Raw genomic sequence first — 15,460 nt, forward strand, 5'->3', positions numbered from 1 at the left:
TTTGAAATAAGTAAGCAAGGTTAGTTTGTATTTCATCCAACAATCTGTGCTACAAATTATGGCTACAGTATATGCAATTTCATCCACTTTTTGAGATTGCCTTTCGCTTACGGCCACACCGGCCTGAGTACGCCTGATCTCGTCCGATCTCGGAAGCTAAGCAGGGTCGGGCCTGGTTAGTACTTGGATGGGAGACCGCCTGGGAATACCAGGTGCTGTAAGCTTTTTGTCACTGCCTTGTGGAATTTCAACTCTTTGTCCGTTTTTTCCCACAAGGCTGAAATATGTGCCCTCGCTTTGAAATAAGTAAGCAAGGTTAGTTTGTATTTCATCCAACAATCTGTGCTACAAATTATGGCTACAGTATATGCAATTTCTTCCACTTTTTGAGTGACACAAAGATGCTTATCTAAATGGTGGAAATGCAACAGCTGTTAATCAGGCTCACTTTGACTTTACATAGTGCACCAAGAGATAGTTTCTCGCTTACGGCCACACCGGCCTGAGTACGCCTGATCTCGTCCGATCTCGGAAGCTAAGCAGGGTCGGGCCTGGTTAGTACTTGGATGGGAGACCGCCTGGGAATACCAGGTGCTGTAAGCTTTTTGTCACTGCCTTGTGGAATTTCAACTCTTTGTCCGTTTTTTCCCACAAGGCTGAAATATGTGCCCTCGCTTTGAAATAAGTAAGCAAGGTTAGTTTGTATTTCATCCAACAATCTGTGCTACAAATTATGGCTACAGTATATGCAATTTCATCCACTTTTTGAGATTGCCTTTCGCTTACGGCCACACCGGCCTGAGTACGCCTGATCTCGTCCGATCTCGGAAGCTAAGCAGGGTCGGGCCTGGTTAGTACTTGGATGGGAGACCGCCTGGGAATACCAGGTGCTGTAAGCTTTTTGTCACTGCCTTGTGGAATTTCAACTCTTTGTCCGTTTTTTCCCACAAGGCTGAAATATGTGCCCTCGCTTTGAAATAAGTAAGCAAGGTTAGTTTGTATTTCATCCAACAATCTGTGCTACAAATTATGGCTACAGTATATGCAATTTCTTCCACTTTTTGAGTGACACAAAGATGCTTATCTAAATGGTGGAAATGCAACAGCTGTTAATCAGGCTCACTTTGACTTTACATAGTGCACCAAGAGATAGTTTCTCGCTTACGGCCACACCGGCCTGAGTACGCCTGATCTCGTCCGATCTCGGAAGCTAAGCAGGGTCGGGCCTGGTTAGTACTTGGATGGGAGACCGCCTGGGAATACCAGGTGCTGTAAGCTTTTTGTCACTGCCTTGTGGAATTTCAACTCTTTGTCCGTTTTTTCCCACAAGGCTGAAATATGTGCCCTCGCTTTGAAATAAGTAAGCAAGGTTAGTTTGTATTTCATCCAACAATCTGTGCTACAAATTATGGCTACAGTATATGCAATTTCATCCACTTTTTGAGATTGCCTTTCGCTTACGGCCACACCGGCCTGAGTACGCCTGATCTCGTCCGATCTCGGAAGCTAAGCAGGGTCGGGCCTGGTTAGTACTTGGATGGGAGACCGCCTGGGAATACCAGGTGCTGTAAGCTTTTTGTCACTGCCTTGTGGAATTTCAACTCTTTGTCCGTTTTTTCCCACAAGGCTGAAATATGTGCCCTCGCTTTGAAATAAGTAAGCAAGGTTAGTTTGTATTTCATCCAACAATCTGTGCTACAAATTATGGCTACAGTATATGCAATTTCATCCACTTTTTGAGATTGCCTTTCGCTTACGGCCACACCGGCCTGAGTACGCCTGATCTCGTCCGATCTCGGAAGCTAAGCAGGGTCGGGCCTGGTTAGTACTTGGATGGGAGACCGCCTGGGAATACCAGGTGCTGTAAGCTTTTTGTCACTGCCTTGTGGAATTTCAACTCTTTGTCCGTTTTTTCCCACAAGGCTGAAATATGTGCCCTCGCTTTGAAATAAGTAAGCAAGGTTAGTTTGTATTTCATCCAACAATCTGTGCTACAAATTATGGCTACAGTATATGCAATTTCATCCACTTTTTGAGATTGCCTTTCGCTTACGGCCACACCGGCCTGAGTACGCCTGATCTCGTCCGATCTCGGAAGCTAAGCAGGGTCGGGCCTGGTTAGTACTTGGATGGGAGACCGCCTGGGAATACCAGGTGCTGTAAGCTTTTTGTCACTGCCTTGTGGAATTTCAACTCTTTGTCCGTTTTTTCCCACAAGGCTGAAATATGTGCCCTCGCTTTGAAATAAGTAAGCAAGGTTAGTTTGTATTTCATCCAACAATCTGTGCTACAAATTATGGCTACAGTATATGCAATTTCATCCACTTTTTGAGATTGCCTTTCGCTTACGGCCACACCGGCCTGAGTACGCCTGATCTCGTCCGATCTCGGAAGCTAAGCAGGGTCGGGCCTGGTTAGTACTTGGATGGGAGACCGCCTGGGAATACCAGGTGCTGTAAGCTTTTTGTCACTGCCTTGTGGAATTTCAACTCTTTGTCCGTTTTTTCCCACAAGGCTGAAATATGTGCCCTCGCTTTGAAATAAGTAAGCAAGGTTAGTTTGTATTTCATCCAACAATCTGTGCTACAAATTATGGCTACAGTATATGCAATTTCATCCACTTTTTGAGATTGCCTTTCGCTTACGGCCACACCGGCCTGAGTACGCCTGATCTCGTCCGATCTCGGAAGCTAAGCAGGGTCGGGCCTGGTTAGTACTTGGATGGGAGACCGCCTGGGAATACCAGGTGCTGTAAGCTTTTTGTCACTGCCTTGTGGAATTTCAACTCTTTGTCCGTTTTTTCCCACAAGGCTGAAATATGTGCCCTCGCTTTGAAATAAGTAAGCAAGGTTAGTTTGTATTTCATCCAACAATCTGTGCTACAAATTATGGCTACAGTATATGCAATTTCATCCACTTTTTGAGATTGCCTTTCGCTTACGGCCACACCGGCCTGAGTACGCCTGATCTCGTCCGATCTCGGAAGCTAAGCAGGGTCGGGCCTGGTTAGTACTTGGATGGGAGACCGCCTGGGAATACCAGGTGCTGTAAGCTTTTTGTCACTGCCTTGTGGAATTTCAACTCTTTGTCCGTTTTTTCCCACAAGGCTGAAATATGTGCCCTCGCTTTGAAATAAGTAAGCAAGGTTAGTTTGTATTTCATCCAACAATCTGTGCTACAAATTATGGCTACAGTATATGCAATTTCATCCACTTTTTGAGATTGCCTTTCGCTTACGGCCACACCGGCCTGAGTACGCCTGATCTCGTCCGATCTCGGAAGCTAAGCAGGGTCGGGCCTGGTTAGTACTTGGATGGGAGACCGCCTGGGAATACCAGGTGCTGTAAGCTTTTTGTCACTGCCTTGTGGAATTTCAACTCTTTGTCCGTTTTTTCCCACAAGGCTGAAATATGTGCCCTCGCTTTGAAATAAGTAAGCAAGGTTAGTTTGTATTTCATCCAACAATCTGTGCTACAAATTATGGCTACAGTATATGCAATTTCATCCACTTTTTGAGATTGCCTTTCGCTTACGGCCACACCGGCCTGAGTACGCCTGATCTCGTCCGATCTCGGAAGCTAAGCAGGGTCGGGCCTGGTTAGTACTTGGATGGGAGACCGCCTGGGAATACCAGGTGCTGTAAGCTTTTTGTCACTGCCTTGTGGAATTTCAACTCTTTGTCCGTTTTTTCCCACAAGGCTGAAATATGTGCCCTCGCTTTGAAATAAGTAAGCAAGGTTAGTTTGTATTTCATCCAACAATCTGTGCTACAAATTATGGCTACAGTATATGCAATTTCATCCACTTTTTGAGATTGCCTTTCGCTTACGGCCACACCGGCCTGAGTACGCCTGATCTCGTCCGATCTCGGAAGCTAAGCAGGGTCGGGCCTGGTTAGTACTTGGATGGGAGACCGCCTGGGAATACCAGGTGCTGTAAGCTTTTTGTCACTGCCTTGTGGAATTTCAACTCTTTGTCCGTTTTTTCCCACAAGGCTGAAATATGTGCCCTCGCTTTGAAATAAGTAAGCAAGGTTAGTTTGTATTTCATCCAACAATCTGTGCTACAAATTATGGCTACAGTATATGCAATTTCATCCACTTTTTGAGATTGCCTTTCGCTTACGGCCACACCGGCCTGAGTACGCCTGATCTCGTCCGATCTCGGAAGCTAAGCAGGGTCGGGCCTGGTTAGTACTTGGATGGGAGACCGCCTGGGAATACCAGGTGCTGTAAGCTTTTTGTCACTGCCTTGTGGAATTTCAACTCTTTGTCCGTTTTTTCCCACAAGGCTGAAATATGTGCCCTCGCTTTGAAATAAGTAAGCAAGGTTAGTTTGTATTTCATCCAACAATCTGTGCTACAAATTATGGCTACAGTATATGCAATTTCATCCACTTTTTGAGATTGCCTTTCGCTTACGGCCACACCGGCCTGAGTACGCCTGATCTCGTCCGATCTCGGAAGCTAAGCAGGGTCGGGCCTGGTTAGTACTTGGATGGGAGACCGCCTGGGAATACCAGGTGCTGTAAGCTTTTTGTCACTGCCTTGTGGAATTTCAACTCTTTGTCCGTTTTTTCCCACAAGGCTGAAATATGTGCCCTCGCTTTGAAATAAGTAAGCAAGGTTAGTTTGTATTTCATCCAACAATCTGTGCTACAAATTATGGCTACAGTATATGCAATTTCATCCACTTTTTGAGATTGCCTTTCGCTTACGGCCACACCGGCCTGAGTACGCCTGATCTCGTCCGATCTCGGAAGCTAAGCAGGGTCGGGCCTGGTTAGTACTTGGATGGGAGACCGCCTGGGAATACCAGGTGCTGTAAGCTTTTTGTCACTGCCTTGTGGAATTTCAACTCTTTGTCCGTTTTTTCCCACAAGGCTGAAATATGTGCCCTCGCTTTGAAATAAGTAAGCAAGGTTAGTTTGTATTTCATCCAACAATCTGTGCTACAAATTATGGCTACAGTATATGCAATTTCATCCACTTTTTGAGATTGCCTTTCGCTTACGGCCACACCGGCCTGAGTACGCCTGATCTCGTCCGATCTCGGAAGCTAAGCAGGGTCGGGCCTGGTTAGTACTTGGATGGGAGACCGCCTGGGAATACCAGGTGCTGTAAGCTTTTTGTCACTGCCTTGTGGAATTTCAACTCTTTGTCCGTTTTTTCCCACAAGGCTGAAATATGTGCCCTCGCTTTGAAATAAGTAAGCAAGGTTAGTTTGTATTTCATCCAACAATCTGTGCTACAAATTATGGCTACAGTATATGCAATTTCATCCACTTTTTGAGATTGCCTTTCGCTTACGGCCACACCGGCCTGAGTACGCCTGATCTCGTCCGATCTCGGAAGCTAAGCAGGGTCGGGCCTGGTTAGTACTTGGATGGGAGACCGCCTGGGAATACCAGGTGCTGTAAGCTTTTTGTCACTGCCTTGTGGAATTTCAACTCTTTGTCCGTTTTTTCCCACAAGGCTGAAATATGTGCCCTCGCTTTGAAATAAGTAAGCAAGGTTAGTTTGTATTTCATCCAACAATCTGTGCTACAAATTATGGCTACAGTATATGCAATTTCTTCCACTTTTTGAGTGACACAAAGATGCTTATCTAAATGGTGGAAATGCAACAGCTGTTAATCAGGCTCACTTTGACTTTACATGGTGCACCAAGAGATAGTTTCTCGCTTACGGCCACACCGGCCTGAGTACGCCTGATCTCGTCCGATCTCGGAAGCTAAGCAGGGTCGGGCCTGGTTAGTACTTGGATGGGAGACCGCCTGGGAATACCAGGTGCTGTAAGCTTTTTGTCACTGCCTTGTGGAATTTCAACTCTTTGTCCGTTTTTTCCCACAAGGCTGAAATATGTGCCCTCGCTTTGAAATAAGTAAGCAAGGTTAGTTTGTATTTCATCCAACAATCTGTGCTACAAATTATGGCTACAGTATATGCAATTTCATCCACTTTTTGAGATTGCCTTTCGCTTACGGCCACACCGGCCTGAGTACGCCTGATCTCGTCCGATCTCGGAAGCTAAGCAGGGTCGGGCCTGGTTAGTACTTGGATGGGAGACCGCCTGGGAATACCAGGTGCTGTAAGCTTTTTGTCACTGCCTTGTGGAATTTCAACTCTTTGTCCGTTTTTTCCCACAAGGCTGAAATATGTGCCCTCGCTTTGAAATAAGTAAGCAAGGTTAGTTTGTATTTCATCCAACAATCTGTGCTACAAATTATGGCTACAGTATATGCAATTTCATCCACTTTTTGAGATTGCCTTTCGCTTACGGCCACACCGGCCTGAGTACGCCTGATCTCGTCCGATCTCGGAAGCTAAGCAGGGTCGGGCCTGGTTAGTACTTGGATGGGAGACCGCCTGGGAATACCAGGTGCTGTAAGCTTTTTGTCACTGCCTTGTGGAATTTCAACTCTTTGTCCGTTTTTTCCCACAAGGCTGAAATATGTGCCCTCGCTTTGAAATAAGTAAGCAAGGTTAGTTTGTATTTCATCCAACAATCTGTGCTACAAATTATGGCTACAGTATATGCAATTTCATCCACTTTTTGAGATTGCCTTTCGCTTACGGCCACACCGGCCTGAGTACGCCTGATCTCGTCCGATCTCGGAAGCTAAGCAGGGTCGGGCCTGGTTAGTACTTGGATGGGAGACCGCCTGGGAATACCAGGTGCTGTAAGCTTTTTGTCACTGCCTTGTGGAATTTCAACTCTTTGTCCGTTTTTTCCCACAAGGCTGAAATATGTGCCCTCGCTTTGAAATAAGTAAGCAAGGTTAGTTTGTATTTCATCCAACAATCTGTGCTACAAATTATGGCTACAGTATATGCAATTTCTTCCACTTTTTGAGTGACACAAAGATGCTTATCTAAATGGTGGAAATGCAACAGCTGTTAATCAGGCTCACTTTGACTTTACATAGTGCACCAAGAGATAGTTTCTCGCTTACGGCCACACCGGCCTGAGTACGCCTGATCTCGTCCGATCTCGGAAGCTAAGCAGGGTCGGGCCTGGTTAGTACTTGGATGGGAGACCGCCTGGGAATACCAGGTGCTGTAAGCTTTTTGTCACTGCCTTGTGGAATTTCAACTCTTTGTCCGTTTTTTCCCACAAGGCTGAAATATGTGCCCTCGCTTTGAAATAAGTAAGCAAGGTTAGTTTGTATTTCATCCAACAATCTGTGCTACAAATTATGGCTACAGTATATGCAATTTCATCCACTTTTTGAGATTGCCTTTCGCTTACGGCCACACCGGCCTGAGTACGCCTGATCTCGTCCGATCTCGGAAGCTAAGCAGGGTCGGGCCTGGTTAGTACTTGGATGGGAGACCGCCTGGGAATACCAGGTGCTGTAAGCTTTTTGTCACTGCCTTGTGGAATTTCAACTCTTTGTCCGTTTTTTTCCCACAAGGCTGAAATATGTGCCCTCGCTTTGAAATAAGTAAGCAAGGTTAGTTTGTATTTCATCCAACAATCTGTGCTACAAATTATGGCTACAGTATATGCAATTTCATCCACTTTTTGAGATTGCCTTTCGCTTACGGCCACACCGGCCTGAGTACGCCTGATCTCGTCCGATCTCGGAAGCTAAGCAGGGTCGGGCCTGGTTAGTACTTGGATGGGAGACCGCCTGGGAATACCAGGTGCTGTAAGCTTTTTGTCACTGCCTTGTGGAATTTCAACTCTTTGTCCGTTTTTTCCCACAAGGCTGAAATATGTGCCCTCGCTTTGAAATAAGTAAGCAAGGTTAGTTTGTATTTCATCCAACAATCTGTGCTACAAATTATGGCTACAGTATATGCAATTTCATCCACTTTTTGAGATTGCCTTTCGCTTACGGCCACACCGGCCTGAGTACGCCTGATCTCGTCCGATCTCGGAAGCTAAGCAGGGTCGGGCCTGGTTAGTACTTGGATGGGAGACCGCCTGGGAATACCAGGTGCTGTAAGCTTTTTGTCACTGCCTTGTGGAATTTCAACTCTTTGTCCGTTTTTTCCCACAAGGCTGAAATATGTGCCCTCGCTTTGAAATAAGTAAGCAAGGTTAGTTTGTATTTCATCCAACAATCTGTGCTACAAATTATGGCTACAGTATATGCAATTTCATCCACTTTTTGAGATTGCCTTTCGCTTACGGCCACACCGGCCTGAGTACGCCTGATCTCGTCCGATCTCGGAAGCTAAGCAGGGTCGGGCCTGGTTAGTACTTGGATGGGAGACCGCCTGGGAATACCAGGTGCTGTAAGCTTTTTGTCACTGCCTTGTGGAATTTCAACTCTTTGTCCGTTTTTTCCCACAAGGCTGAAATATGTGCCCTCGCTTTGAAATAAGTAAGCAAGGTTAGTTTGTATTTCATCCAACAATCTGTGCTACAAATTATGGCTACAGTATATGCAATTTCATCCACTTTTTGAGATTGCCTTTCGCTTACGGCCACACCGGCCTGAGTACGCCTGATCTCGTCCGATCTCGGAAGCTAAGCAGGGTCGGGCCTGGTTAGTACTTGGATGGGAGACCGCCTGGGAATACCAGGTGCTGTAAGCTTTTTGTCACTGCCTTGTGGAATTTCAACTCTTTGTCCGTTTTTTCCCACAAGGCTGAAATATGTGCCCTCGCTTTGAAATAAGTAAGCAAGGTTAGTTTGTATTTCATCCAACAATCTGTGCTACAAATTATGGCTACAGTATATGCAATTTCATCCACTTTTTGAGATTGCCTTTCGCTTACGGCCACACCGGCCTGAGTACGCCTGATCTCGTCCGATCTCGGAAGCTAAGCAGGGTCGGGCCTGGTTAGTACTTGGATGGGAGACCGCCTGGGAATACCAGGTGCTGTAAGCTTTTTGTCACTGCCTTGTGGAATTTCAACTCTTTGTCCGTTTTTTCCCACAAGGCTGAAATATGTGCCCTCGCTTTGAAATAAGTAAGCAAGGTTAGTTTGTATTTCATCCAACAATCTGTGCTACAAATTATGGCTACAGTATATGCAATTTCATCCACTTTTTGAGATTGCCTTTCGCTTACGGCCACACCGGCCTGAGTACGCCTGATCTCGTCCGATCTCGGAAGCTAAGCAGGGTCGGGCCTGGTTAGTACTTGGATGGGAGACCGCCTGGGAATACCAGGTGCTGTAAGCTTTTTGTCACTGCCTTGTGGAATTTCAACTCTTTGTCCGTTTTTTCCCACAAGGCTGAAATATGTGCCCTCGCTTTGAAATAAGTAAGCAAGGTTAGTTTGTATTTCATCCAACAATCTGTGCTACAAATTATGGCTACAGTATATGCAATTTCATCCACTTTTTGAGATTGCCTTTCGCTTACGGCCACACCGGCCTGAGTACGCCTGATCTCGTCCGATCTCGGAAGCTAAGCAGGGTCGGGCCTGGTTAGTACTTGGATGGGAGACCGCCTGGGAATACCAGGTGCTGTAAGCTTTTTGTCACTGCCTTGTGGAATTTCAACTCTTTGTCCGTTTTTTCCCACAAGGCTGAAATATGTGCCCTCGCTTTGAAATAAGTAAGCAAGGTTAGTTTGTATTTCATCCAACAATCTGTGCTACAAATTATGGCTACAGTATATGCAATTTCATCCACTTTTTGAGATTGCCTTTCGCTTACGGCCACACCGGCCTGAGTACGCCTGATCTCGTCCGATCTCGGAAGCTAAGCAGGGTCGGGCCTGGTTAGTACTTGGATGGGAGACCGCCTGGGAATACCAGGTGCTGTAAGCTTTTTGTCACTGCCTTGTGGAATTTCAACTCTTTGTCCGTTTTTTCCCACAAGGCTGAAATATGTGCCCTCGCTTTGAAATAAGTAAGCAAGGTTAGTTTGTATTTCATCCAACAATCTGTGCTACAAATTATGGCTACAGTATATGCAATTTCTTCCACTTTTTGAGTGACACAAAGATGCTTATCTAAATGGTGGAAATGCAACAGCTGTTAATCAGGCTCACTTTGACTTTACATAGTGCACCAAGAGATAGTTTCTCGCTTACGGCCACACCGGCCTGAGTACGCCTGATCTCGTCCGATCTCGGAAGCTAAGCAGGGTCGGGCCTGGTTAGTACTTGGATGGGAGACCGCCTGGGAATACCAGGTGCTGTAAGCTTTTTGTCACTGCCTTGTGGAATTTCAACTCTTTGTCCGTTTTTTCCCACAAGGCTGAAATATGTGCCCTCGCTTTGAAATAAGTAAGCAAGGTTAGTTTGTATTTCATCCAACAATCTGTGCTACAAATTATGGCTACAGTATATGCAATTTCATCCACTTTTTGAGATTGCCTTTCGCTTACGGCCACACCGGCCTGAGTACGCCTGATCTCGTCCGATCTCGGAAGCTAAGCAGGGTCGGGCCTGGTTAGTACTTGGATGGGAGACCGCCTGGGAATACCAGGTGCTGTAAGCTTTTTGTCACTGCCTTGTGGAATTTCAACTCTTTGTCCGTTTTTTCCCACAAGGCTGAAATATGTGCCCTCGCTTTGAAATAAGTAAGCAAGGTTAGTTTGTATTTCATCCAACAATCTGTGCTACAAATTATGGCTACAGTATATGCAATTTCATCCACTTTTTGAGATTGCCTTTCGCTTACGGCCACACCGGCCTGAGTACGCCTGATCTCGTCCGATCTCGGAAGCTAAGCAGGGTCGGGCCTGGTTAGTACTTGGATGGGAGACCGCCTGGGAATACCAGGTGCTGTAAGCTTTTTGTCACTGCCTTGTGGAATTTCAACTCTTTGTCCGTTTTTTCCCACAAGGCTGAAATATGTGCCCTCGCTTTGAAATAAGTAAGCAAGGTTAGTTTGTATTTCATCCAACAATCTGTGCTACAAATTATGGCTACAGTATATGCAATTTCATCCACTTTTTGAGATTGCCTTTCGCTTACGGCCACACCGGCCTGAGTACGCCTGATCTCGTCCGATCTCGGAAGCTAAGCAGGGTCGGGCCTGGTTAGTACTTGGATGGGAGACCGCCTGGGAATACCAGGTGCTGTAAGCTTTTTGTCACTGCCTTGTGGAATTTCAACTCTTTGTCCGTTTTTTCCCACAAGGCTGAAATATGTGCCCTCGCTTTGAAATAAGTAAGCAAGGTTAGTTTGTATTTCATCCAACAATCTGTGCTACAAATTATGGCTACAGTATATGCAATTTCATCCACTTTTTGAGATTGCCTTTCGCTTACGGCCACACCGGCCTGAGTACGCCTGATCTCGTCCGATCTCGGAAGCTAAGCAGGGTCGGGCCTGGTTAGTACTTGGATGGGAGACCGCCTGGGAATACCAGGTGCTGTAAGCTTTTTGTCACTGCCTTGTGGAATTTCAACTCTTTGTCCGTTTTTTCCCACAAGGCTGAAATATGTGCCCTCGCTTTGAAATAAGTAAGCAAGGTTAGTTTGTATTTCATCCAACAATCTGTGCTACAAATTATGGCTACAGTATATGCAATTTCATCCACTTTTTGAGATTGCCTTTCGCTTACGGCCACACCGGCCTGAGTACGCCTGATCTCGTCCGATCTCGGAAGCTAAGCAGGGTCGGGCCTGGTTAGTACTTGGATGGGAGACCGCCTGGGAATACCAGGTGCTGTAAGCTTTTTGTCACTGCCTTGTGGAATTTCAACTCTTTGTCCGTTTTTTCCCACAAGGCTGAAATATGTGCCCTCGCTTTGAAATAAGTAAGCAAGGTTAGTTTGTATTTCATCCAACAATCTGTGCTACAAATTATGGCTACAGTATATGCAATTTCATCCACTTTTTGAGATTGCCTTTCGCTTACGGCCACACCGGCCTGAGTACGCCTGATCTCGTCCGATCTCGGAAGCTAAGCAGGGTCGGGCCTGGTTAGTACTTGGATGGGAGACCGCCTGGGAATACCAGGTGCTGTAAGCTTTTTGTCACTGCCTTGTGGAATTTCAACTCTTTGTCCGTTTTTTCCCACAAGGCTGAAATATGTGCCCTCGCTTTGAAATAAGTAAGCAAGGTTAGTTTGTATTTCATCCAACAATCTGTGCTACAAATTATGGCTACAGTATATGCAATTTCTTCCACTTTTTGAGTGACACAAAGATGCTTATCTAAATGGTGGAAATGCAACAGCTGTTAATCAGGCTCACTTTGACTTTACATAGTGCACCAAGAGATAGTTTCTCGCTTACGGCCACACCGGCCTGAGTACGTCTGATCTCGGAAGCTAAGCAGGGTCGGGCCTGGTTAGTACTTGGATGGGAGACCGCCTGGGAATACCAGGTGCTGTAAGCTTTTTGTCACTGCCTTGTGGAATTTCAACTCTTTGTCCGTTTTTTCCCACAAGGCTGAAATATGTGCCCTCGCTTTGAAATAAGTAAGCAAGGTTAGTTTGTATTTCATCCAACAATCTGTGCTACAAATTATGGCTACAGTATATGCAATTTCATCCACTTTTTGAGATTGCCTTTCGCTTACGGCCACACCGGCCTGAGTACGCCTGATCTCGTCCGATCTCGGAAGCTAAGCAGGGTCGGGCCTGGTTAGTACTTGGATGGGAGACCGCCTGGGAATACCAGGTGCTGTAAGCTTTTTGTCACTGCCTTGTGGAATTTCAACTCTTTGTCCGTTTTTTCCCACAAGGCTGAAATATGTGCCCTCGCTTTGAAATAAGTAAGCAAGGTTAGTTTGTATTTCATCCAACAATCTGTGCTACAAATTATGGCTACAGTATATGCAATTTCTTCCACTTTTTGAGTGACACAAAGATGCTTATCTAAATGGTGGAAATGCAACAGCTGTTAATCAGGCTCACTTTGACTTTACATAGTGCACCAAGAGATAGTTTCTCGCTTACGGCCACACCGGCCTGAGTACGCCTGATCTCGTCCGATCTCGGAAGCTAAGCAGGGTCGGGCCTGGTTAGTACTTGGATGGGAGACCGCCTGGGAATACCAGGTGCTGTAAGCTTTTTGTCACTGCCTTGTGGAATTTCAACTCTTTGTCCGTTTTTTCCCACAAGGCTGAAATATGTGCCCTCGCTTTGAAATAAGTAAGCAAGGTTAGTTTGTATTTCATCCAACAATCTGTGCTACAAATTATGGCTACAGTATATGCAATTTCATCCACTTTTTGAGATTGCCTTTCGCTTACGGCCACACCGGCCTGAGTACGCCTGATCTCGTCCGATCTCGGAAGCTAAGCAGGGTCGGGCCTGGTTAGTACTTGGATGGGAGACCGCCTGGGAATACCAGGTGCTGTAAGCTTTTTGTCACTGCCTTGTGGAATTTCAACTCTTTGTCCGTTTTTTCCCACAAGGCTGAAATATGTGCCCTCGCTTTGAAATAAGTAAGCAAGGTTAGTTTGTATTTCATCCAACAATCTGTGCTACAAATTATGGCTACAGTATATGCAATTTCATCCACTTTTTGAGATTGCCTTTCGCTTACGGCCACACCGGCCTGAGTACGCCTGATCTCGTCCGATCTCGGAAGCTAAGCAGGGTCGGGCCTGGTTAGTACTTGGATGGGAGACCGCCTGGGAATACCAGGTGCTGTAAGCTTTTTGTCACTGCCTTGTGGAATTTCAACTCTTTGTCCGTTTTTTCCCACAAGGCTGAAATATGTGCCCTCGCTTTGAAATAAGTAAGCAAGGTTAGTTTGTATTTCATCCAACAATCTGTGCTACAAATTATGGCTACAGTATATGCAATTTCATCCACTTTTTGAGATTGCCTTTCGCTTACGGCCACACCGGCCTGAGTACGCCTGATCTCGTCCGATCTCGGAAGCTAAGCAGGGTCGGGCCTGGTTAGTACTTGGATGGGAGACCGCCTGGGAATACCAGGTGCTGTAAGCTTTTTGTCACTGCCTTGTGGAATTTCAACTCTTTGTCCGTTTTTTCCCACAAGGCTGAAATATGTGCCCTCGCTTTGAAATAAGTAAGCAAGGTTAGTTTGTATTTCATCCAACAATCTGTGCTACAAATTATGGCTACAGTATATGCAATTTCATCCACTTTTTGAGATTGCCTTTCGCTTACGGCCACACCGGCCTGAGTACGCCTGATCTCGTCCGATCTCGGAAGCTAAGCAGGGTCGGGCCTGGTTAGTACTTGGATGGGAGACCGCCTGGGAATACCAGGTGCTGTAAGCTTTTTGTCACTGCCTTGTGGAATTTCAACTCTTTGTCCGTTTTTTCCCACAAGGCTGAAATATGTGCCCTCGCTTTGAAATAAGTAAGCAAGGTTAGTTTGTATTTCATCCAACAATCTGTGCTACAAATTATGGCTACAGTATATGCAATTTCATCCACTTTTTGAGATTGCCTTTCGCTTACGGCCACACCGGCCTGAGTACGCCTGATCTCGTCCGATCTCGGAAGCTAAGCAGGGTCGGGCCTGGTTAGTACTTGGATGGGAGACCGCCTGGGAATACCAGGTGCTGTAAGCTTTTTGTCACTGCCTTGTGGAATTTCAACTCTTTGTCCGTTTTTTCCCACAAGGCTGAAATATGTGCCCTCGCTTTGAAATAAGTAAGCAAGGTTAGTTTGTATTTCATCCAACAATCTGTGCTACAAATTATGGCTACAGTATATGCAATTTCTTCCACTTTTTGAGTGACACAAAGATGCTTATCTAAATGGTGGAAATGCAACAGCTGTTAATCAGGCTCACTTTGACTTTACATAGTGCACCAAGAGATAGTTTCTCGCTTACGGCCACACCGGCCTGAGTACGCCTGATCTCGTCCGATCTCGGAAGCTAAGCAGGGTCGGGCCTGGTTAGTACTTGGATGGGAGACCGCCTGGGAATACCAGGTGCTGTAAGCTTTTTGTCACTGCCTTGTGGAATTTCAACTCTTTGTCCGTTTTTTCCCACAAGGCTGAAATATGTGCCCTCGCTTTGAAATAAGTAAGCAAGGTTAGTTTGTATTTCATCCAACAATCTGTGCTACAAATTATGGCTACAGTATATGCAATTTCTTCCACTTTTTGAGTGACACAAAGATGCTTATCTAAATGGTGGAAATGCAACAGCTGTTAATCAGGCTCACTTTGACTTTACATAGTGCACCAAGAGATAGTTTCTCGCTTACGGCCACACCGGCCTGAGTACGTCTGATCTCGGAAGCTAAGCAGGGTCGGGCCTGGTTAGTACTTGGATGGGAGACCGCCTGGGAATACCAGGTGCTGTAAGCTTTTTGTCACTGCCTTGTGGAATTTCAACTCTTTGTCCGTTTTTTCCCACAAGGCTGAAATATGTGCCCTCGCTTTGAAATAAGTAAGCAAGGTTAGTTTGTATTTCATCCAACAATCTGTGCTACAAATTATGGCTACAGTATATGCAATTTCATCCACTTTTTGAGATTGCCTTTCGCTTACGGCCACACCGGCCTGAGTACGCCTGATCTCGTCCGATCTCGGAAGCTAAGCAGGGTCGGGCCTGGTTAGTACTTGGATGGGAGACCGCCTGGGAATACCAGGTGCTGTAAGCTTTTT

At 45.9% G+C, this 15,460-nt stretch overlaps 48 non-coding genes and 2 pseudogenes across 48 annotated transcripts; all 50 read left to right on the forward strand.

The window, feature by feature from the left end:
- The first annotated feature begins 105 nt into the window (after window positions 1-105).
- Window positions 106-224, forward strand: LOC118960799. The gene has a single exon (XR_005048678.1). It is a non-coding gene; the product is annotated as a 5S ribosomal RNA (ribosomal RNA).
- Window positions 225-484: 260 nt separating this feature from the next.
- Window positions 485-603, forward strand: LOC118960800. The gene has a single exon (XR_005048679.1). It is a non-coding gene; the product is annotated as a 5S ribosomal RNA (ribosomal RNA).
- Window positions 604-780: 177 nt separating this feature from the next.
- LOC118960801 lies at window positions 781-899 on the forward strand. Its single transcript, XR_005048680.1, has one exon. It is a non-coding gene; the product is annotated as a 5S ribosomal RNA (ribosomal RNA).
- Window positions 900-1,159: 260 nt separating this feature from the next.
- LOC118960802 lies at window positions 1,160-1,278 on the forward strand. Its single transcript, XR_005048681.1, has one exon. It is a non-coding gene; the product is annotated as a 5S ribosomal RNA (ribosomal RNA).
- Window positions 1,279-1,455: 177 nt separating this feature from the next.
- Window positions 1,456-1,574, forward strand: LOC118960803. Its single transcript, XR_005048682.1, has one exon. It is a non-coding gene; the product is annotated as a 5S ribosomal RNA (ribosomal RNA).
- Window positions 1,575-1,751: 177 nt separating this feature from the next.
- LOC118960804 lies at window positions 1,752-1,870 on the forward strand. Its single transcript, XR_005048683.1, has one exon. It is a non-coding gene; the product is annotated as a 5S ribosomal RNA (ribosomal RNA).
- Window positions 1,871-2,047: 177 nt separating this feature from the next.
- On the forward strand, window positions 2,048-2,166 carry LOC118960805. The gene has a single exon (XR_005048684.1). It is a non-coding gene; the product is annotated as a 5S ribosomal RNA (ribosomal RNA).
- Window positions 2,167-2,343: 177 nt separating this feature from the next.
- On the forward strand, window positions 2,344-2,462 carry LOC118960806. The gene has a single exon (XR_005048685.1). It is a non-coding gene; the product is annotated as a 5S ribosomal RNA (ribosomal RNA).
- Window positions 2,463-2,639: 177 nt separating this feature from the next.
- Window positions 2,640-2,758, forward strand: LOC118960807. The gene has a single exon (XR_005048686.1). It is a non-coding gene; the product is annotated as a 5S ribosomal RNA (ribosomal RNA).
- A 177-nt stretch (window positions 2,759-2,935) lies between these two features.
- LOC118960809 lies at window positions 2,936-3,054 on the forward strand. Its single transcript, XR_005048688.1, has one exon. It is a non-coding gene; the product is annotated as a 5S ribosomal RNA (ribosomal RNA).
- Window positions 3,055-3,231: 177 nt separating this feature from the next.
- Window positions 3,232-3,350, forward strand: LOC118960810. Its single transcript, XR_005048689.1, has one exon. It is a non-coding gene; the product is annotated as a 5S ribosomal RNA (ribosomal RNA).
- Window positions 3,351-3,527: 177 nt separating this feature from the next.
- LOC118960811 lies at window positions 3,528-3,646 on the forward strand. The gene has a single exon (XR_005048690.1). It is a non-coding gene; the product is annotated as a 5S ribosomal RNA (ribosomal RNA).
- A 177-nt stretch (window positions 3,647-3,823) lies between these two features.
- LOC118960812 lies at window positions 3,824-3,942 on the forward strand. Its single transcript, XR_005048691.1, has one exon. It is a non-coding gene; the product is annotated as a 5S ribosomal RNA (ribosomal RNA).
- Window positions 3,943-4,119: 177 nt separating this feature from the next.
- On the forward strand, window positions 4,120-4,238 carry LOC118960813. The gene has a single exon (XR_005048692.1). It is a non-coding gene; the product is annotated as a 5S ribosomal RNA (ribosomal RNA).
- Window positions 4,239-4,415: 177 nt separating this feature from the next.
- On the forward strand, window positions 4,416-4,534 carry LOC118960814. The gene has a single exon (XR_005048693.1). It is a non-coding gene; the product is annotated as a 5S ribosomal RNA (ribosomal RNA).
- A 177-nt stretch (window positions 4,535-4,711) lies between these two features.
- On the forward strand, window positions 4,712-4,830 carry LOC118960815. Its single transcript, XR_005048694.1, has one exon. It is a non-coding gene; the product is annotated as a 5S ribosomal RNA (ribosomal RNA).
- Window positions 4,831-5,007: 177 nt separating this feature from the next.
- On the forward strand, window positions 5,008-5,126 carry LOC118960816. The gene has a single exon (XR_005048695.1). It is a non-coding gene; the product is annotated as a 5S ribosomal RNA (ribosomal RNA).
- A 177-nt stretch (window positions 5,127-5,303) lies between these two features.
- LOC118960817 lies at window positions 5,304-5,422 on the forward strand. The gene has a single exon (XR_005048696.1). It is a non-coding gene; the product is annotated as a 5S ribosomal RNA (ribosomal RNA).
- Window positions 5,423-5,682: 260 nt separating this feature from the next.
- Window positions 5,683-5,801, forward strand: LOC118960818. Its single transcript, XR_005048697.1, has one exon. It is a non-coding gene; the product is annotated as a 5S ribosomal RNA (ribosomal RNA).
- A 177-nt stretch (window positions 5,802-5,978) lies between these two features.
- LOC118960820 lies at window positions 5,979-6,097 on the forward strand. Its single transcript, XR_005048699.1, has one exon. It is a non-coding gene; the product is annotated as a 5S ribosomal RNA (ribosomal RNA).
- Window positions 6,098-6,274: 177 nt separating this feature from the next.
- On the forward strand, window positions 6,275-6,393 carry LOC118960821. The gene has a single exon (XR_005048700.1). It is a non-coding gene; the product is annotated as a 5S ribosomal RNA (ribosomal RNA).
- A 177-nt stretch (window positions 6,394-6,570) lies between these two features.
- Window positions 6,571-6,689, forward strand: LOC118960822. The gene has a single exon (XR_005048701.1). It is a non-coding gene; the product is annotated as a 5S ribosomal RNA (ribosomal RNA).
- Window positions 6,690-6,949: 260 nt separating this feature from the next.
- Window positions 6,950-7,068, forward strand: LOC118960823. Its single transcript, XR_005048702.1, has one exon. It is a non-coding gene; the product is annotated as a 5S ribosomal RNA (ribosomal RNA).
- A 177-nt stretch (window positions 7,069-7,245) lies between these two features.
- Window positions 7,246-7,364, forward strand: LOC118960824. Its single transcript, XR_005048703.1, has one exon. It is a non-coding gene; the product is annotated as a 5S ribosomal RNA (ribosomal RNA).
- Window positions 7,365-7,542: 178 nt separating this feature from the next.
- On the forward strand, window positions 7,543-7,661 carry LOC118960825. Its single transcript, XR_005048704.1, has one exon. It is a non-coding gene; the product is annotated as a 5S ribosomal RNA (ribosomal RNA).
- A 177-nt stretch (window positions 7,662-7,838) lies between these two features.
- On the forward strand, window positions 7,839-7,957 carry LOC118960826. Its single transcript, XR_005048705.1, has one exon. It is a non-coding gene; the product is annotated as a 5S ribosomal RNA (ribosomal RNA).
- A 177-nt stretch (window positions 7,958-8,134) lies between these two features.
- On the forward strand, window positions 8,135-8,253 carry LOC118960827. The gene has a single exon (XR_005048706.1). It is a non-coding gene; the product is annotated as a 5S ribosomal RNA (ribosomal RNA).
- Window positions 8,254-8,430: 177 nt separating this feature from the next.
- On the forward strand, window positions 8,431-8,549 carry LOC118960828. The gene has a single exon (XR_005048707.1). It is a non-coding gene; the product is annotated as a 5S ribosomal RNA (ribosomal RNA).
- Window positions 8,550-8,726: 177 nt separating this feature from the next.
- Window positions 8,727-8,845, forward strand: LOC118960829. The gene has a single exon (XR_005048708.1). It is a non-coding gene; the product is annotated as a 5S ribosomal RNA (ribosomal RNA).
- Window positions 8,846-9,022: 177 nt separating this feature from the next.
- Window positions 9,023-9,141, forward strand: LOC118960831. Its single transcript, XR_005048710.1, has one exon. It is a non-coding gene; the product is annotated as a 5S ribosomal RNA (ribosomal RNA).
- A 177-nt stretch (window positions 9,142-9,318) lies between these two features.
- Window positions 9,319-9,437, forward strand: LOC118960832. Its single transcript, XR_005048711.1, has one exon. It is a non-coding gene; the product is annotated as a 5S ribosomal RNA (ribosomal RNA).
- Window positions 9,438-9,614: 177 nt separating this feature from the next.
- LOC118960833 lies at window positions 9,615-9,733 on the forward strand. Its single transcript, XR_005048712.1, has one exon. It is a non-coding gene; the product is annotated as a 5S ribosomal RNA (ribosomal RNA).
- A 260-nt stretch (window positions 9,734-9,993) lies between these two features.
- LOC118960834 lies at window positions 9,994-10,112 on the forward strand. Its single transcript, XR_005048713.1, has one exon. It is a non-coding gene; the product is annotated as a 5S ribosomal RNA (ribosomal RNA).
- A 177-nt stretch (window positions 10,113-10,289) lies between these two features.
- On the forward strand, window positions 10,290-10,408 carry LOC118960835. The gene has a single exon (XR_005048714.1). It is a non-coding gene; the product is annotated as a 5S ribosomal RNA (ribosomal RNA).
- A 177-nt stretch (window positions 10,409-10,585) lies between these two features.
- On the forward strand, window positions 10,586-10,704 carry LOC118960836. Its single transcript, XR_005048715.1, has one exon. It is a non-coding gene; the product is annotated as a 5S ribosomal RNA (ribosomal RNA).
- Window positions 10,705-10,881: 177 nt separating this feature from the next.
- On the forward strand, window positions 10,882-11,000 carry LOC118960837. Its single transcript, XR_005048716.1, has one exon. It is a non-coding gene; the product is annotated as a 5S ribosomal RNA (ribosomal RNA).
- Window positions 11,001-11,177: 177 nt separating this feature from the next.
- LOC118960838 lies at window positions 11,178-11,296 on the forward strand. The gene has a single exon (XR_005048717.1). It is a non-coding gene; the product is annotated as a 5S ribosomal RNA (ribosomal RNA).
- A 177-nt stretch (window positions 11,297-11,473) lies between these two features.
- On the forward strand, window positions 11,474-11,592 carry LOC118960839. The gene has a single exon (XR_005048718.1). It is a non-coding gene; the product is annotated as a 5S ribosomal RNA (ribosomal RNA).
- Window positions 11,593-11,769: 177 nt separating this feature from the next.
- LOC118960840 lies at window positions 11,770-11,888 on the forward strand. The gene has a single exon (XR_005048719.1). It is a non-coding gene; the product is annotated as a 5S ribosomal RNA (ribosomal RNA).
- A 260-nt stretch (window positions 11,889-12,148) lies between these two features.
- Window positions 12,149-12,257, forward strand: LOC118960937 (annotated as a pseudogene).
- Window positions 12,258-12,434: 177 nt separating this feature from the next.
- Window positions 12,435-12,553, forward strand: LOC118960842. The gene has a single exon (XR_005048721.1). It is a non-coding gene; the product is annotated as a 5S ribosomal RNA (ribosomal RNA).
- Window positions 12,554-12,813: 260 nt separating this feature from the next.
- On the forward strand, window positions 12,814-12,932 carry LOC118960843. Its single transcript, XR_005048722.1, has one exon. It is a non-coding gene; the product is annotated as a 5S ribosomal RNA (ribosomal RNA).
- A 177-nt stretch (window positions 12,933-13,109) lies between these two features.
- On the forward strand, window positions 13,110-13,228 carry LOC118960844. The gene has a single exon (XR_005048723.1). It is a non-coding gene; the product is annotated as a 5S ribosomal RNA (ribosomal RNA).
- Window positions 13,229-13,405: 177 nt separating this feature from the next.
- LOC118960845 lies at window positions 13,406-13,524 on the forward strand. Its single transcript, XR_005048724.1, has one exon. It is a non-coding gene; the product is annotated as a 5S ribosomal RNA (ribosomal RNA).
- Window positions 13,525-13,701: 177 nt separating this feature from the next.
- Window positions 13,702-13,820, forward strand: LOC118960846. Its single transcript, XR_005048725.1, has one exon. It is a non-coding gene; the product is annotated as a 5S ribosomal RNA (ribosomal RNA).
- A 177-nt stretch (window positions 13,821-13,997) lies between these two features.
- On the forward strand, window positions 13,998-14,116 carry LOC118960847. Its single transcript, XR_005048726.1, has one exon. It is a non-coding gene; the product is annotated as a 5S ribosomal RNA (ribosomal RNA).
- Window positions 14,117-14,293: 177 nt separating this feature from the next.
- LOC118960848 lies at window positions 14,294-14,412 on the forward strand. Its single transcript, XR_005048727.1, has one exon. It is a non-coding gene; the product is annotated as a 5S ribosomal RNA (ribosomal RNA).
- Window positions 14,413-14,672: 260 nt separating this feature from the next.
- LOC118960849 lies at window positions 14,673-14,791 on the forward strand. Its single transcript, XR_005048728.1, has one exon. It is a non-coding gene; the product is annotated as a 5S ribosomal RNA (ribosomal RNA).
- A 260-nt stretch (window positions 14,792-15,051) lies between these two features.
- On the forward strand, window positions 15,052-15,160 carry LOC118960938 (annotated as a pseudogene).
- Window positions 15,161-15,337: 177 nt separating this feature from the next.
- On the forward strand, window positions 15,338-15,456 carry LOC118960850. Its single transcript, XR_005048729.1, has one exon. It is a non-coding gene; the product is annotated as a 5S ribosomal RNA (ribosomal RNA).
- Window positions 15,457-15,460: the final 4 nt, after the last annotated feature.

Source organism: Oncorhynchus mykiss, unplaced genomic scaffold (assembly GCF_013265735.2).
Source record: "Oncorhynchus mykiss isolate Arlee unplaced genomic scaffold, USDA_OmykA_1.1 un_scaffold_640, whole genome shotgun sequence".
NCBI lineage: Eukaryota > Metazoa > Chordata > Actinopteri > Salmoniformes > Salmonidae > Oncorhynchus > Oncorhynchus mykiss.